We start from the raw sequence: 16,975 nt of genomic DNA, 5'->3' as shown, positions 1-16,975 counted from the left end.
TTATTTAGGTGAAAGCTCCAAAATGCTTGCCTAATATGTCTGTTTATCCAAAAGGAAGTAAAAAGGGAGAGCTAGAAAGATAGCATTGCATCACATTACATGGCAATGCAATGCACAGTTGCTGAAGTTGAACCAAAATGAGCTTGTAATCTGGCTTCTGCAACTTTGAACATGAAAAATCCAATGAGGAGAAGAAAAGCAAAGCCAAAGAGTCCATCCCAAAATCCGACAAACAAGCAAAATGAACAAAAAACATTGAATTCAATTCTTTCTGATTTTAGAAACTGCATTAAAGAAGGGGTGCACCGGTCCTGGAGATACTGCAATACCAGGTCAATGCGTGGAGTGGACAGAGCAAGCTCTTTTTCCATCTCCCTGTTCTAAAAATCCATTTAATATATGGTCCCCAGATAGGGGACGTATCAGATATTAAACTGATAAGAACAGATTTTTTTTTTTTTTTTTTTTTCCAAACACTCAGAAATTAAGTTTTATAATCTTAAATCGTATATCACCAAACTCAAGATTTTAGTTCCATCATCGTGTTTAGATATTATATTTATATTTTTTCATTTGAATTAATATATATAAAGTTAAACATAACAATTCCTTTGCAGTTTCAACAGTTTCCAAACAAATCACCACTGACATTACTTCACCCGGTTTCCCAAACTAAATATCCCCTTTTTCTCTTTTACTTTCCTCCCAACAAAACCCCTTAACTTCTTTTCTTCCTCCTCATGCTCTAACCGCATCTGTTCCCTATCATACTCTTCCTCATCATCTCTGAAAGTCACCACCTTCTCCAACACTTTACCCTTTTCCTCTTTTACTTCTTTCTTTTCACCAGATACTTTCCTTGATCCACAATTTTCCTGTACCGTTACCTTTTTCTTCAATTTCACCTTTAAACTTTCAACTTCTTTTCCCTGCTTATTCTCCTCTATAATTATGGCATCAACTTCCTTCTTCATTTTATCACCAATATCTTCCTTTTGTCCTCCAAAGTTCTTTTCAAAAGTTCCTTTGCTGCTTTCCATGTAACAATACCCAGAACTCCCGTTTACCATAATCCTCCCATTATGCAAATTTTCTTCTCCTGTTGTCCACACCAAAAAACGTCTCTTTCCGTTCCAAATACCAACTTTGTTCCTGTATAATTTCTGAAACTTTACCATCTTACATTTAGATTCCAAAAAAACCATTATCTCCTCTATTTCCACAAACGGATTGTCCATGTAAATTATCACACTCTTCGGTTTCCCCATGAATGATGCACTTACTCCAATTTTCCCAGAATCCTCTTCACTCCAGCCTTTGAAAAAATGAATGCACTTTTCCTCAGAAACTAGAGTCACATCACAAACTTTACCTTGCTTTATTTCTTGCATACAGTAGATATCCTTCTCCAAAACTTCATATTTCCTCAAAATTTCCAGAATCCATTTTTCTTCCAAAAAAGTTTCTTCCGTCTCCCGTTTCACAAAAAAACGTAAGCATCTCTTCTTTTTCCAAAACTCCATCTCAACGATCCGTTTTCCTTCCGTTTTTTCCTTTTAATCCTCCAAATGTTGCCACCACAGCTATGTGTGGCGACAGTTGCCCCCCACAGCTATGTGTGGTGACAAGGTGATCGCCTCTCGTTGCCCAGGGACTAATCCGACTCCCTAATAGCAGCAGGGGGGTTTAGCTCCACCGATAAGTGTAGCGATCCCCCCAGGCCAAGGAGCCGGGTACCCCAAGCGCCTCCCAGCCAAGACCAAGGCAGAAACCGCTAGATCACTGCACTTGATCTTAGCCAAAAGGCCGAGAAGCGATAACCAGAATTGGTTTTAAACTACGGAGCCACCCAAGGATCCTGAAAAGTCCATTTGTGGAGATGAGCTCCTGGACTCCCGTTAAGAAGACATGTTGTCAACCTCTAGATCCCTTACATGCCTGCACTTTTTGGCTTGCTGCTGCTGCAATCCACGCGTTTTAGATCTGCATAACTCCACCTCTTTAAACACAGCACCTTCACCCCCTGCTGTTCCCACCCGCCTCAACACCGTTGGAAGGGAGGAGAACCAATTAAGGCGGGGGGTGGGGTGGAACGAGCAGCTGTCTACCCTTAGCAGGAGGGCTCCTGATTACATACCTCTCCTGCTGCTGCTGCTGCTGGCTGTCCAGCAGCAGACTGAAGGTGGCTGCTGCTGTGCACAGGTATATAAAGGCTCAGAGCCTATTATGACACGCGCAGCCAGCGTTCCATTGCCACATTCCATCTACTGCAGGCAGGATACCTGGCTGGCTGAATGTCGCTGAGAAGCTCACAGAGACCGCCATAAGCAACAGTTTAACAGAATGCCACAGACTAATCAACCAAACTTTTTGGGTTGGGTTCTCTTTTATAGTCTGCAGGCATTAAATGAAAGAAGTCAGTGTTCCAGCAGAAGGAGACAACGTTTCAGAAAAGGCATTGTAGCAAACCAAAAAAGAAATTTTAAGCGCAGCAGAGTAACCAGCGCACATACCTGTTAGCTCAGGTGAGTTTAAAAGGCTGCTGTTGATAACAAGGGCATTTGCTAAATAGATGGTGTGTGTGCAACAATATACTGAAAGGTCAATTATATTGTGCAGCTTATCTCACCACCTGTAGTTATTTAGGTGAAAGCTCCAAAATGCTTGCCTAATATGTCTGTTTATCCAAAAGGAAGTAAAAAGGGAGAGCTAGAAAGATAGCATTGCATCACATTACATGGCAATGCAATGCACAGTTGCTGAAGTTGAACCAAAATGAGCTTGTAATCTGGCTTCTGCAACTTTGAACATGAAAAATCCAATGAGGAGAAGAAAAGCAAAGCCAAAGAGTCCATCCCAAAATCCGACAAACAAGCAAAATGAACAAAAAACATTGAATTCAATTCTTTCTGATTTTAGAAACTGCATTAAAGAAGGGGTGCACCGGTCCTGGAGATACTGCAATACCAGGTCAATGCGTGGAGTGGACAGAGCAAGCTCTTTTTCCATCTCCCTGTTCTAAAAATCCATTTAATATATGGTCCCCAGATAGGGGACGTATCAGATATTAAACTGATAAGAACAGATTTTTTTTTTTTAATTTGGCTATCCCCTGCAGAGGGATAAAACCGTTTATTAAAACTTTAACAAATTACAAGCATAATTAAACAAATACCAAACGTTAAAAGACAAATGAAATTTACAAAACAAAAAAATACAAAGATTTTAAATAATTAGGTTCCTTTGGTCAACAAGCCATTTTTTGGAAATATGTACATTCTTCTTTTTGTCAATTAAATAATAAGTATACATTTCACATAAACATAAACTTAAAACATCATTCACTGATAAAACATCTTGTTTAAAAATAGCAATGTTGCGCGCTTTCCAGAGAGATGACTTGGCGCAGTTCACTGTCTTCCAAGCCATTGTGTACTGGTCCATTGTGGGGCATTCCATAAGTCCGTATAGCACAGTTTTATATGTAAAGTCCTTGAGGTCTGCCACCCTTTCCAGTAGGGGGAGCAGTCTTCTCCAGAAATCCTTTGCAAAATTACATGTCCATAATAGATGTTCCACCGTTTCCTCGTCTTGGCATCCGGTTCTTGGGCAGATGGCAGACCTCACAAATCCTCTTCTGTATTGGAATGCCCGGCAAGGAAGACAGCGGTGCATGCAACTCCAAGCCAGATCTCTCTGTTCATTAAAAAGATAAAAAACGTTAATCATTTTCCAGATAGACATAGATTTGTCATCATCATATCTGTCAACATTACATATTTCCTCACTTTTACGTATTTCTTTAATTAATTTCTTACTATTTCTTAATTCCTCTATTTTCTTAGTCCCTAAATTAAAATCGGACACTATTTTCCTTAAAATCTCATAATGCGTCGACAAATTAAAAGCATGGGGCACAGATATATTAACTTCATACCATCCAAACTTTCTCATAAAAAATCCTGTATTAAAACGCATAAAAAAGGACCAATAGTGATTCTTAAAAAGGGCATTAAAACAGTAAACGAACAGATGGATTAAAAGAAACCTATTAAAATCTGGAAAATCTTTACCACCTTTTACTTTTGATTTCATCACGATTTCTCTTTTCAGCTTTTCCATTTTTGAGTTCCAAAAGAAGGTAAAACAGGTTTTGGTTATCTTTTTTAAAACATTAACAGGCGGGGGGAAAACCATGCTAAGATACAATAAAAGAGGTAAAATCACCATCTTTAAAACCAATACTTTACCCTCCATTGTAAGTCTCCTCATGTTCCACATACATATTTTCGTATTTACTTTCTGTGTAACTGTTTCCCAACTATTATAACCATCATTATTTTCAGTGAATGATATACCTAAAATGGAAATGGATTCGGAGACATTAATTGGTACATCACGTAAAATCATCCCCCCAACACTTAAAATGTTACACTTATTAAAATTGATTTTAAAACCAGAAGCTAGGCAAAAGGATTGCACTTGATGGAGAGTGGCCGTAAGTGATGGTGCATCTGTACACAAGACCGCCACGTCATCCATGTAGCCTACAACCTTGGCCTCCAAACCACCGCTTCCAGGCAGAGGGACACCGCATATCTGTTTATTTTGGCGTATTGCACATAACATTGGTTCCAGTGCACAGATAAACAGTAGGGGGGACAGAGGGCATCCCTGTTTCACCCCTGACCGTAAAAATACCTCTTGTGTCTTAAAACCATTCACTAAAATCTTACTTGTACAATCCTTGTAAAATGCTTTAAGCGATAGTAAAAACCCTTCTGGTATGCCCATTTTCTCTAAAACTTTAAAAAGATAAAAGTGTGAGACACGGTCAAATGCTTTTTCAAAATCAATAGATAAAATCGCCATTTTCCCCTTTCTGTCTTTTACATCCTCAATACAGTCTTTCACTAAATTCAGATTGTCCCATATACTGCGCCCCGGCACCCCACACACTTGATTAGAATGAATAACTTTGCTGATGACTTCTTTTAGACGATTTGCACAAATTTTAGCCATTATTTTATAGTCACAATTTAAAAGTGTTATTGGTCTCCAGTTTTCTAATTTTGATTTATCACCTTTTTTGTATAGGAGGGAGACTTCACCTTTCTTCCAGGAATTTAATAAAACCTTATTATTAAAAACCTCAGTAAACAAATAAAACAAATCATCTTTTAAAATATCATAAAAACATACATAAAATTCTATTGGGATGCCATCAGGACCAGGGACCTTTCCAGTTTTAAAACTTTTAATAGTTTTTAACACTTCTTGTTCCGTTAAAACTTGGGATAAAAACTCTTGGGATGCGGGATCTAAAACAGCTGTTAGTCCTTGCAGCGAATCATCCATTAATTTATTATCTATATTTTTTCCATTAAAAAGATTAGAAAAAAAAACCTCAACTTTACCCAGCATATTTTTTATATTATTCTCACCATCTATATGGTCAATTATCACTTTTTCTTTTTTATTTTTCCTAAAAAAATATCTGGAACACTTTTCATTTTCTTCTATATGTTGTACTCTAGAACGAAAAATTATCTCTTTTCCTTTTTGTTCTAGCCATTTTGAAATCTCTTCTTTTAAGTTTGAAATATCAAGTTGTACATCTATCCCATTGTCTCTGAGCTTAAATAATGTTTGTAGGCGGGTATTTAAAATTCTATATTCTTCATATTTTTCTTTGGCTCTACATATACTCTTTTTAATAAAAAAGTCTTTTATTTTTACTTTCATTCTATCCCACCATACACTCATAGTCTCATTTGTTTTTTTCCCTTTTCTACATTTCCTATAAAACTCAATAAAATCTGATAAAATCTGCGGGTCGGTTAAAAGGGATACGTTCATTTTCCAGCTTTTCTTACCACATTTTTTGTTGTCATTTACTTTTATGGTAAAGGATAAAAGTTTATGGTCTGAAAATATATTAGCTAAAACTTCACATTTGGCAGGTATTGTTTTATCTGAACCAAAAATAAAATCAATCCTAGAGCTACAATTAGCATTGCTCCAAGTGAAACCGGCGTCCTCTGGGCTGTCACTATGACACTCTTTATATATGTCTATCAATTTAGCATCTTTGACTATATCATGTAGCATACCTGAGGTTTTATCGTAGTTCCTGCTTACAGAGCTGGAGCGCCGGTTTTCACCTTTTAAAACACAATTAAAATCCCCTGCTAAGATAAAAGGTTCAGAGTTATTAATAAATAATGGTAAAAGATCAAGCATTTCGGCTCTTTCATTTTTCTCTGGGGATCCATAAAAATTTAAAAACTGCCATCTAATACCATCAATAAAAGCTTTTACTAATAAAATACGACCTGGTAAAATTTCCTGAATAAAATCAATTAAAACGTTCCCTTTAAAAAGTATGGCTACACCCGCTGATCCTGCAGCATTCGATCCGGACCAGACAGATGGCCCACACTTCCACTCATCTTTATATTTTTGATATGACATTTCATGTGGGATATTACATTCTTGCAGAAAAAATACAGATGCAGTAAAACACGTAAAAAAATTAAAAAGAGCAGTTCTTCTCGTGTTAGATTTTATGCCTCTCACGTTGAGGGAAATACCTTTCAGTTCAGCCATCATTAGAAAATGTAGAAATTTTACTTAGGTAACTAAGAGCAACGGATTTTCCTGTCCGATGAACCTGATCAGACCACTGGGCTTGCGCCTCCCTCCTCATCTGATAGTATCGTCACGAGAGTCTCCGTGGAGGAGGAAAGATTACCACATTTATATAAACCCGACGCTACACTGGCATAGCTCGGAGGGCTGGCTGGCAGAACCCGCTGGGTCTCCATTGGCTGGCCATGCAGTTCCTCATCAGGTGGGTCCCCGAGGGGTTCCGCCGCCCCTGTTTGACCTGTAGAAGGTCGTCCTATAGGAGGAGGTTGCGCACAAGGCAGAGCCTCTGACTCTTCAGAGGCAGCAAGATCCCGGTCCCCACCTGTAGCAGCGGAGACCGAAACCCCTGAGGGTCCAGCGTCCACGTCCCCTTCTGGAGAAGTGTCCATCTGTTCACCTCCTGCTGCCTCCTCCGAACCACCCTTTTTCTTTTTCTTAGGACCCACCTTTATCCACTCAGCGCCCTCAGCACTAGGAGACCCAGACTGGGCATGGGCTTCTGTGTCGGCCTTTTGCCGGTCCCTTTTGACCTTACCAGTAGTGCCCTTCTGCTCCTTCTCAGCCCTCCTTTTGGACTCCCGCAGGTCCTGCAGCCAATTTTTGGGATTTGGTATTTTACCTGTCATAGACTCTGGAGACACTTCACTATTTGGTACGCCCTTATTGTCTCCAGAGGCTCCAGGTTGTTGTTCCTCCTCCTGAGGGGTGGTCTGATCTTTTGGTCCTTGGTCGGATGTCTTGGACTTCCCCTTTTGCTCATCTTCCCGAAATCTGTGAGGGCAAGAAAAATAAAAGTGACCTGGAGTCTGGCAAAAACTGCATTTCTTTTCCTTAGGGCATTCTTTTGTCTCATGTTCTTCACTAGCACAATTTCTACATGATACATGACAGTTTTCTTTTGAATGACCATAGCGCCCACAATTTCTGCAATATACTGGCATCCCAGAAAAGAAGAAATCCCCATTTGTTTGCCCAATTTTGAAACGGGCAGGGGGGAGCCGTATACCACCTGGTGTATTTGGATCTCTTGTACACTTCACAAGGAATTTCCACTTAGATGTCCATATGTTATATTCGTTTAATATCTTCCCAATACATTTAACACTTTTAAAATAAATTGCTAGAAATGACATTACTTCTGGAGCAGAAACAAAGGGCGAAAATATTTTTACAATAACCAGTCTTACCTCATCCAGGACGTGCTCAACAATTTGTATCCCTTTCAAAACAGGACTATTTTCAACTTTTTTTAACTTTTCTAGTACATCTCTAAAAATACCTTCTCCGGTGAATGTGATGTCATAGTCACCTCTTCTGGGATAATCCTGGATGGAGAGAATTTCATTCCTTTGTACGCCAAGAAGGTTCCTGAGCACGTCCTGGACTACATACCCTAATTTCCTCATATCCGAGCCACCCGCCGTGAAGTGAACTCGGATAGAGTTTTTTAGCCTCGCATAAAGAGGCACGAGGTTAGGGTCAACCTCCATGGAAAAACGCAACAAGGTTGCAAATTGCAGCCGCTTCCAATCTGCGCTCCCAGTGTTCTTGCAGCGAAAAACACCTGGAAGCTGGGGGATCGCAACTCGTTACCCTGGGACTAAGCCCTCTCCCTAATAGCAGCAAGCAAGCTAAGTCCACCAAAGTGGACGATCCTGCCAGGCCAAGGAGAGGGGTACCCGAGTGCCCTTCAACCACAATCTCCTGCAATAAAGCACTTGATCTTAGCCAAAAGGCCGAGAAGCGATAACCAGAATTGGTTTCAAACTACGGAGCCACCCAAGGATCCTGAAAAGTCCATTTGTGGAGATGAGCTCCTGGACTCCCGTTAAGAAGACATGTTGTCAACCTCTAGATCCCTTACATGCCTGCACTTTTCGGCTTGCTGCTGCTGCAATCCACGCGTTTTAGATCTGCATAACTCCACCTCTTTAAACACAGCACCTTCACCCCCTGCTGTTCCCACCCGCCTCAACACCGTTGGAAGGGAGGAGAACCAATTAAGGCGGGGGGTGGGGTGGAACGAGCAGCTGTCTACCCTTAGCAGGAGGGCTCCTGATTACATACCTCTCCTGCTGCTGCTGCTGCTGGCTGTCCAGCAGCAGACTGAAGGTGGCTGCTGCTGTGCACAGGTATATAAAGGCTCAGAGCCTATTATGACACGCGCAGCCAGCGTTCCATTGCCACATTCCATCTACTGCAGGCAGGATACCTGGCTGGCTGAATGTCGCTGAGAAGCTCACAGAGACCGCCATAAGCAACAGTTTAACAGAATGCCACAGACTAATCAACCAAACTTTTTGGGTTGGGTTCTCTTTTATAGTCTGCAGGCATTAAATGAAAGAAGTCAGTGTTCCAGCAGAAGGAGACAACGTTTCAGAAAAGGCATTGTAGCAAACCAAAAAAGAAATTTTAAGCGCAGCAGAGTAACCAGCGCACATACCTGTTAGCTCAGGTGAGTTTAAAAGGCTGCTGTTGATAACAAGGGCATTTGCTAAATAGATGGTGTGTGTGCAACAATATACTGAAAGGTCAATTATATTGTGCAGCTTATCTCACCACCTGTAGTTATTTAGGTGAAAGCTCCAAAATGCTTGCCTAATATGTCTGTTTATCCAAAAGGAAGTAAAAAGGGAGAGCTAGAAAGATAGCATTGCATCACATTACATGGCAATGCAATGCACAGTTGCTGAAGTTGAACCAAAATGAGCTTGTAATCTGGCTTCTGCAACTTTGAACATGAAAAATCCAATGAGGAGAAGAAAAGCAAAGCCAAAGAGTCCATCCCAAAATCCGACAAACAAGCAAAATGAACAAAAAACATTGAATTCAATTCTTTCTGATTTTAGAAACTGCATTAAAGAAGGGGTGCACCGGTCCTGGAGATACTGCAATACCAGGTCAATGCGTGGAGTGGACAGAGCAAGCTCTTTTTCCATCTCCCTGTTCTAAAAATCCATTTAATATATGGTCCCCAGATAGGGGACGTATCAGATATTAAACTGATAAGAACAGATACTACACTTGATCTTAGCCAAAAGGCCGAGAAGCGATAACCAGAATTGGTTTCAAACTACGGAGCCACCCAAGGATCCTGAAAAGTCCATTTGTGGAGATGAGCTCCTGGACTCCCATTAAGAAGACATGTTGTCAACCTCTAGATCCCTTACATGCCTGCACTTTTCGGCTTGCTGCTGCTGCAATCCACGCGTTTTAGATCTGCATAACTCCACCTCTTTAAACACAGCACCTTCACCCCCTGCTGTTCCCACCCGCCTCAACACCGTTGGAAGGGAGGAGAACCAATTAAGGCGGGGGGTGGGGTGGAACGAGCAGCTGTCTACCCTTAGCAGGAGGGCTCCTGATTACATACCTCTCCTGCTGCTGCTGCTGCTGGCTGTCCAGCAGCAGACTGAAGGTGGCTGCTGCTGTGCACAGGTATATAAAGGCTCAGAGCCTATTATGACACGCGCAGCCAGCGTTCCATTGCCACATTCCATCTACTGCAGGCAGGATACCTGGCTGGCTGAATGTCGCTGAGAAGCTCACAGAGACCGCCATAAGCAACAGTTTAACAGAATGCCACAGACTAATCAACCAAACTTTTTGGGTTGGGTTCCCTTTTATAGTCTGCAGGCATTAAATGAAAGAAGTCAGTGTTCCAGCAGAAGGAGACAACGTTTCAGAAAAGGCATTGTAGCAAACCAAAAAAGAAATTTTAAGCGCAGCAGAGTAACCAGCGCACATACCTGTTAGCTCAGGTGAGTTTAAAAGGCTGCTGTTGATAACAAGGGCATTTGCTAAATAGATGGTGTGTGTGCAACAATATACTGAAAGGTCAATTATATTGTGCAGCTTATCTCACCACCTGTAGTTATTTAGGTGAAAGCTCCAAAATGCTTGCCTAATATGTCTGTTTATCCAAAAGGAAGTAAAAAGGGAGAGCTAGAAAGATAGCATTGCATCACATTACATGGCAATGCAATGCACAGTTGCTGAAGTTGAACCAAAATGAGCTTGTAATCTGGCTTCTGCAACTTTGAACATGAAAAATCCAATGAGGAGAAGAAAAGCAAAGCCAAAGAGTCCATCCCAAAATCCGACAAACAAGCAAAATGAACAAAAAACATTGAATTCAATTCTTTCTGATTTTAGAAACTGCATTAAAGAAGGGGTGCACCGGTCCTGGAGATACTGCAATACCAGGTCAATGCGTGGAGTGGACAGAGCAAGCTCTTTTTCCATCTCCCTGTTCTAAAAATCCATTTAATATATGGTCCCCAGATAGGGGACGTATCAGATATTAAACTGATAAGAACAGATACTACACTTGATCTTAGCCAAAAGGCCGAGAAGCGATAACCAGAATTGGTTTCAACTACGGAGCCACCCAAGGATCCTGAAAAGTCCATTTGTGGAGATGAGCTCCTGGACTCCCGTTAAGAAGACATGTTGTCAACCTCTAGATCCCTTACATGCCTGCACTTTTCGGCTTGCTGCTGCTGCAATCCACGCGTTTTAGATCTGCATAACTCCACCTCTTTAAACACAGCACCTTCACCCCCTGCTGTTCCCACCCGCCTCAACACCGTTGGAAGGGAGGAGAACCAATTAAGGCGGGGGGTGGGGTGGAACGAGCAGCTGTCTACCCTTAGCAGGAGGGCTCCTGATTACATACCTCTCCTGCTGCTGCTGCTGCTGGCTGTCCAGCAGCAGACTGAAGGTGGCTGCTGCTGTGCACAGGTATATAAAGGCTCAGAGCCTATTATGACACGCGCAGCCAGCGTTCCATTGCCACATTCCATCTACTGCAGGCAGGATACCTGGCTGGCTGAATGTCGCTGAGAAGCTCACAGAGACCGCCATAAGCAACAGTTTAACAGAATGCCACAGACTAATCAACCAAACTTTTTGGGTTGGGTTCTCTTTTATAGTCTGCAGGCATTAAATGAAAGAAGTCAGTGTTCCAGCAGAAGGAGACAACGTTTCAGAAAAGGCATTGTAGCAAACCAAAAAAGAAATTTTAAGCGCAGCAGAGTAACCAGCGCACATACCTGTTAGCTCAGGTGAGTTTAAAAGGCTGCTGTTGATAACAAGGGCATTTGCTAAATAGATGGTGTGTGTGCAACAATATACTGAAAGGTCAATTATATTGTGCAGCTTATCTCACCACCTGTAGTTATTTAGGTGAAAGCTCCAAAATGCTTGCCTAATATGTCTGTTTATCCAAAAGGAAGTAAAAAGGGAGAGCTAGAAAGATAGCATTGCATCACATTACATGGCAATGCAATGCACAGTTGCTGAAGTTGAACCAAAATGAGCTTGTAATCTGGCTTCTGCAACTTTGAACATGAAAAATCCAATGAGGAGAAGAAAAGCAAAGCCAAAGAGTCCATCCCAAAATCCGACAAACAAGCAAAATGAACAAAAAACATTGAATTCAATTCTTTCTGATTTTAGAAACTGCATTAAAGAAGGGGTGCACCGGTCCTGGAGATACTGCAATACCAGGTCAATGCGTGGAGTGGACAGAGCAAGCTCTTTTTCCATCTCCCTGTTCTAAAAATCCATTTAATATATGGTCCCCAGATAGGGGACGTATCAGATATTAAACTGATAAGAACAGATACTACACTTGATCTTAGCCAAAAGGCCGAGAAGCGATAACCAGAATTGGTTTCAAACTACGGAGCCACCCAAGGATCCTGAAAAGTCCATTTGTGGAGATGAGCTCCTGGACTCCCGTTAAGAAGACATGTTGTCAACCTCTAGATCCCTTACATGCCTGCACTTTTCGGCTTGCTGCTGCTGCAATCCACGCGTTTTAGATCTGCATAACTCCACCTCTTTAAACACAGCACCTTCACCCCCTGCTGTTCCCACCCGCCTCAACACCGTTGGAAGGGAGGAGAACCAATTAAGGCGGGGGGTGGGGTGGAACGAGCAGCTGTCTACCCTTAGCAGGAGGGCTCCTGATTACATACCTCTCCTGCTGCTGCTGCTGCTGGCTGTCCAGCAGCAGACTGAAGGTGGCTGCTGCTGTGCACAGGTATATAAAGGCTCAGAGCCTATTATGACACGCGCAGCCAGCGTTCCATTGCCACATTCCATCTACTGCAGGCAGGATACCTGGCTGGCTGAATGTCGCTGAGAAGCTCACAGAGACCGCCATAAGCAACAGTTTAACAGAATGCCACAGACTAATCAACCAAACTTTTTGGGTTGGGTTCTCTTTTATAGTCTGCAGGCATTAAATGAAAGAAGTCAGTGTTCCAGCAGAAGGAGACAACGTTTCAGAAAAGGCATTGTAGCAAACCAAAAAAGAAATTTTAAGCGCAGCAGAGTAACCAGCGCACATACCTGTTAGCTCAGGTGAGTTTAAAAGGCTGCTGTTGATAACAAGGGCATTTGCTAAATAGATGGTGTGTGTGCAACAATATACTGAAAGGTCAATTATATTGTGCAGCTTATCTCACCACCTGTAGTTATTTAGGTGAAAGCTCCAAAATGCTTGCCTAATATGTCTGTTTATCCAAAAGGAAGTAAAAAGGGAGAGCTAGAAAGATAGCATTGCATCACATTACATGGCAATGCAATGCACAGTTGCTGAAGTTGAACCAAAATGAGCTTGTAATCTGGCTTCTGCAACTTTGAACATGAAAAATCCAATGAGGAGAAGAAAAGCAAAGCCAAAGAGTCCATCCCAAAATCCGACAAACAAGCAAAATGAACAAAAAACATTGAATTCAATTCTTTCTGATTTTAGAAACTGCATTAAAGAAGGGGTGCACCGGTCCTGGAGATACTGCAGTACCAGGTCAATGCGTGGAGTGGACAGAGCAAGCTCTTTTTCCATCTCCCTGTTCTAAAAATCCATTTAATATATGGTCCCCAGATAGGGGACGTATCAGATATTAAACTGATAAGAACAGATACTACACTTGATCTTAGCCAAAAGGCCGAGAAGCGATAACCAGAATTGGTTTCAAACTACGGAGCCACCCAAGGATCCTGAAAAGTCCATTTGTGGAGATGAGCTCCTGGACTCCCGTTAAGAAGACATGTTGTCAACCTCTAGATCCCTTACATGCCTGCACTTTTCGGCTTGCTGCTGCTGCAATCCACGCGTTTTAGATCTGCATAACTCCACCTCTTTAAACACAGCACCTTCACCCCCTGCTGTTCCCACCCGCCTCAACACCGTTGGAAGGGAGGAGAACCAATTAAGGCGGGGGGTGGGGTGGAACGAGCAGCTGTCTACCCTTAGCAGGAGGGCTCCTGATTACATACCTCTCCTGCTGCTGCTGCTGGCTGTCCAGCAGCAGACTGAAGGTGGCTGCTGCTGTGCACAGGTATATAAAGGCTCAGAGCCTATTATGACACGCGCAGCCAGCGTTCCATTGCCACATTCCATCTACTGCAGGCAGGATACCTGGCTGGCTGAATGTCGCTGAGAAGCTCACAGAGACCGCCATAAGCAACAGTTTAACAGAATGCCACAGACTAATCAACCAAACTTTTTGGGTTGGGTTCTCTTTTATAGTCTGCAGGCATTAAATGAAAGAAGTCAGTGTTCCAGCAGAAGGAGACAACGTTTCAGAAAAGGCATTGTAGCAAACCAAAAAAGAAATTTTAAGCGCAGCAGAGTAACCAGCGCACATACCTGTTAGCTCAGGTGAGTTTAAAAGGCTGCTGTTGATAACAAGGGCATTTGCTAAATAGATGGTGTGTGTGCAACAATATACTGAAAGGTCAATTATATTGTGCAGCTTATCTCACCACCTGTAGTTATTTAGGTGAAAGCTCCAAAATGCTTGCCTAATATGTCTGTTTATCCAAAAGGAAGTAAAAAGGGAGAGCTAGAAAGATAGCATTGCATCACATTACATGGCAATGCAATGCACAGTTGCTGAAGTTGAACCAAAATGAGCTTGTAATCTGGCTTCTGCAACTTTGAACATGAAAAATCCAATGAGGAGAAGAAAAGCAAAGCCAAAGAGTCCATCCCAAAATCCGACAAACAAGCAAAATGAACAAAAAACATTGAATTCAATTCTTTCTGATTTTAGAAACTGCATTAAAGAAGGGGTGCACCGGTCCTGGAGATACTGCAATACCAGGTCAATGCGTGGAGTGGACAGAGCAAGCTCTTTTTCCATCTCCCTGTTCTAAAAATCCATTTAATATATGGTCCCCAGATAGGGGACGTATCAGATATTAAACTGATAAGAACAGATACTACACTTGATCTTAGCCAAAAGGCCGAGAAGCGATAACCAGAATTGGTTTCAAACTACGGAGCCACCCAAGGATCCTGAAAAGTCCATTTGTGGAGATGAGCTCCTGGACTCCCGTTAAGAAGACATGTTGTCAACCTCTAGATCCCTTACATGCCTGCACTTTTCGGCTTGCTGCTGCTGCAATCCACGCGTTTTAGATCTGCATAACTCCACCTCTTTAAACACAGCACCTTCACCCCCTGCTGTTCCCACCCGCCTCAACACCGTTGGAAGGGAGGAGAACCAATTAAGGCGGGGGGTGGGGTGGAACGAGCAGCTGTCTACCCTTAGCAGGAGGGCTCCTGATTACATACCTCTCCTGCTGCTGCTGCTGCTGGCTGTCCAGCAGCAGACTGAAGGTGGCTGCTGCTGTGCACAGGTATATAAAGGCTCAGAGCCTATTATGACACGCGCAGCCAGCGTTCCATTGCCACATTCCATCTACTGCAGGCAGGATACCTGGCTGGCTGAATGTCGCTGAGAAGCTCACAGAGACCGCCATAAGCAACAGTTTAACAGAATGCCACAGACTAATCAACCAAACTTTTTGGGTTGGGTTCTCTTTTATAGTCTGCAGGCATTAAATGAAAGAAGTCAGTGTTCCAGCAGAAGGAGACAACGTTTCAGAAAAGGCATTGTAGCAAACCAAAAAAGAAATTTTAAGCGCAGCAGAGTAACCAGCGCACATACCTGTTAGCTCAGGTGAGTTTAAAAGGCTGCTGTTGATAACAAGGGCATTTGCTAAATAGATGGTGTGTGTGCAACAATATACTGAAAGGTCAATTATATTGTGCAGCTTATCTCACCACCTGTAGTTATTTAGGTGAAAGCTCCAAAATGCTTGCCTAATATGTCTGTTTATCCAAAAGGAAGTAAAAAGGGAGAGCTAGAAAGATAGCATTGCATCACATTACATGGCAATGCAATGCACAGTTGCTGAAGTTGAACCAAAATGAGCTTGTAATCTGGCTTCTGCAACTTTGAACATGAAAAATCCAATGAGGAGAAGAAAAGCAAAGCCAAAGAGTCCATCCCAAAATCCGACAAACAAGCAAAATGAACAAAAAACATTGAATTCAATTCTTTCTGATTTTAGAAACTGCATTAAAGAAGGGGTGCACCGGTCCTGGAGATACTGCAATACCAGGTCAATGCGTGGAGTGGACAGAGCAAGCTCTTTTTCCATCTCCCTGTTCTAAAAATCCATTTAATATATGGTCCCCAGATAGGGGACGTATCAGATATTAAACTGATAAGAACAGATTTTTTTTTTTTTTTTTTTTTTTTTTTTTTTTTTTTTTTAACCAAATCAGATAGGCCGGAGCATAAGCTCCATCAAATCGACTTACAAAAGCCTTTCATTGACACTTAGCCTTTCATCACACTTGGTATATAATCAAAAATAAAACCAAACCTTATCATCAGGTACATTATACACTACTAATTAAACTTTACCAAAAACCTCCACTTTTTAAACTTCCAGATCCCTTCAGCATCTATAATACTTCCACGTTCCTGATCCCAGAGGTATATTACATACATACGTGACAGAATCAATCTCAAACATTCATTAACTGACATTTTCTTCCTTTTAAAAACTAACAAATTCCTCGCATCCCACAAACTTTCAATTACACACACCACCAACAACCATAAAATCCTATCCTTAATTCTACTACATGCACCCATCCCAAACATAGCAAGTTTCCAATTAACATACTTTACACCCACCAATTCCTTGCAAAGTCCCCCTATACCCTTCCATACATCATATGCAAAATCACAATCCCATACCATATGTCTAACATGCTCTCTCAAACCACATCCATCCCTCGGGCATACCTCAGATTTAACTAAATCCCTCTTCTTTTGCACATCTCTAACAGGCAAAATGTCATGCAATATCATCCAAGCGATATCTCTCTGTCTGTTAGTCACACCATCTATACTTAATTTTCTCCACATCTCGGTTACTTCCTCCCCTCTCAACCCATTGATATTACATACCACCTCACGCTCACGCACCATCCTAATGACTTTCTTCT

General features: G+C 41.9%; 7 non-coding genes and 1 pseudogene across 7 annotated transcripts; all 8 read right to left on the bottom strand.

The window, feature by feature from the left end:
* Window positions 1-295: 295 nt before the first annotated feature.
* Window positions 296-488, bottom strand: LOC141243758 (U2 spliceosomal RNA). The gene has a single exon (XR_012307804.1). It is a non-coding gene; the product is annotated as a U2 spliceosomal RNA (small nuclear RNA).
* A 2,445-nt stretch (window positions 489-2,933) lies between these two features.
* Window positions 2,934-3,124, bottom strand: LOC141243752 (U2 spliceosomal RNA). The gene has a single exon (XR_012307799.1). It is a non-coding gene; the product is annotated as a U2 spliceosomal RNA (small nuclear RNA).
* A 6,390-nt stretch (window positions 3,125-9,514) lies between these two features.
* LOC141243813 (U2 spliceosomal RNA) lies at window positions 9,515-9,705 on the bottom strand. Its single transcript, XR_012307834.1, has one exon. It is a non-coding gene; the product is annotated as a U2 spliceosomal RNA (small nuclear RNA).
* A 1,115-nt stretch (window positions 9,706-10,820) lies between these two features.
* LOC141243812 (U2 spliceosomal RNA) lies at window positions 10,821-11,011 on the bottom strand. Its single transcript, XR_012307833.1, has one exon. It is a non-coding gene; the product is annotated as a U2 spliceosomal RNA (small nuclear RNA).
* A 1,114-nt stretch (window positions 11,012-12,125) lies between these two features.
* On the bottom strand, window positions 12,126-12,316 carry LOC141243811 (U2 spliceosomal RNA). The gene has a single exon (XR_012307832.1). It is a non-coding gene; the product is annotated as a U2 spliceosomal RNA (small nuclear RNA).
* A 1,115-nt stretch (window positions 12,317-13,431) lies between these two features.
* Window positions 13,432-13,622, bottom strand: LOC141243698 (U2 spliceosomal RNA). Its single transcript, XR_012307751.1, has one exon. It is a non-coding gene; the product is annotated as a U2 spliceosomal RNA (small nuclear RNA).
* A 1,112-nt stretch (window positions 13,623-14,734) lies between these two features.
* Window positions 14,735-14,925, bottom strand: LOC141243810 (U2 spliceosomal RNA). Its single transcript, XR_012307831.1, has one exon. It is a non-coding gene; the product is annotated as a U2 spliceosomal RNA (small nuclear RNA).
* A 1,115-nt stretch (window positions 14,926-16,040) lies between these two features.
* Window positions 16,041-16,245, bottom strand: LOC141243763 (U2 spliceosomal RNA; annotated as a pseudogene).
* Window positions 16,246-16,975: the final 730 nt, after the last annotated feature.

The sequence above is a fragment of the Phyllobates terribilis genome, unplaced genomic scaffold (assembly GCF_046119375.1).
Source record: "Phyllobates terribilis strain yellow unplaced genomic scaffold, ASM4611937v1 Scaffold_1268__1_contigs__length_339053, whole genome shotgun sequence".
Classification (NCBI taxonomy): domain Eukaryota; kingdom Metazoa; phylum Chordata; class Amphibia; order Anura; family Dendrobatidae; genus Phyllobates; species Phyllobates terribilis.
This window is presented reverse-complemented; position numbering and strand designations above follow the sequence as displayed.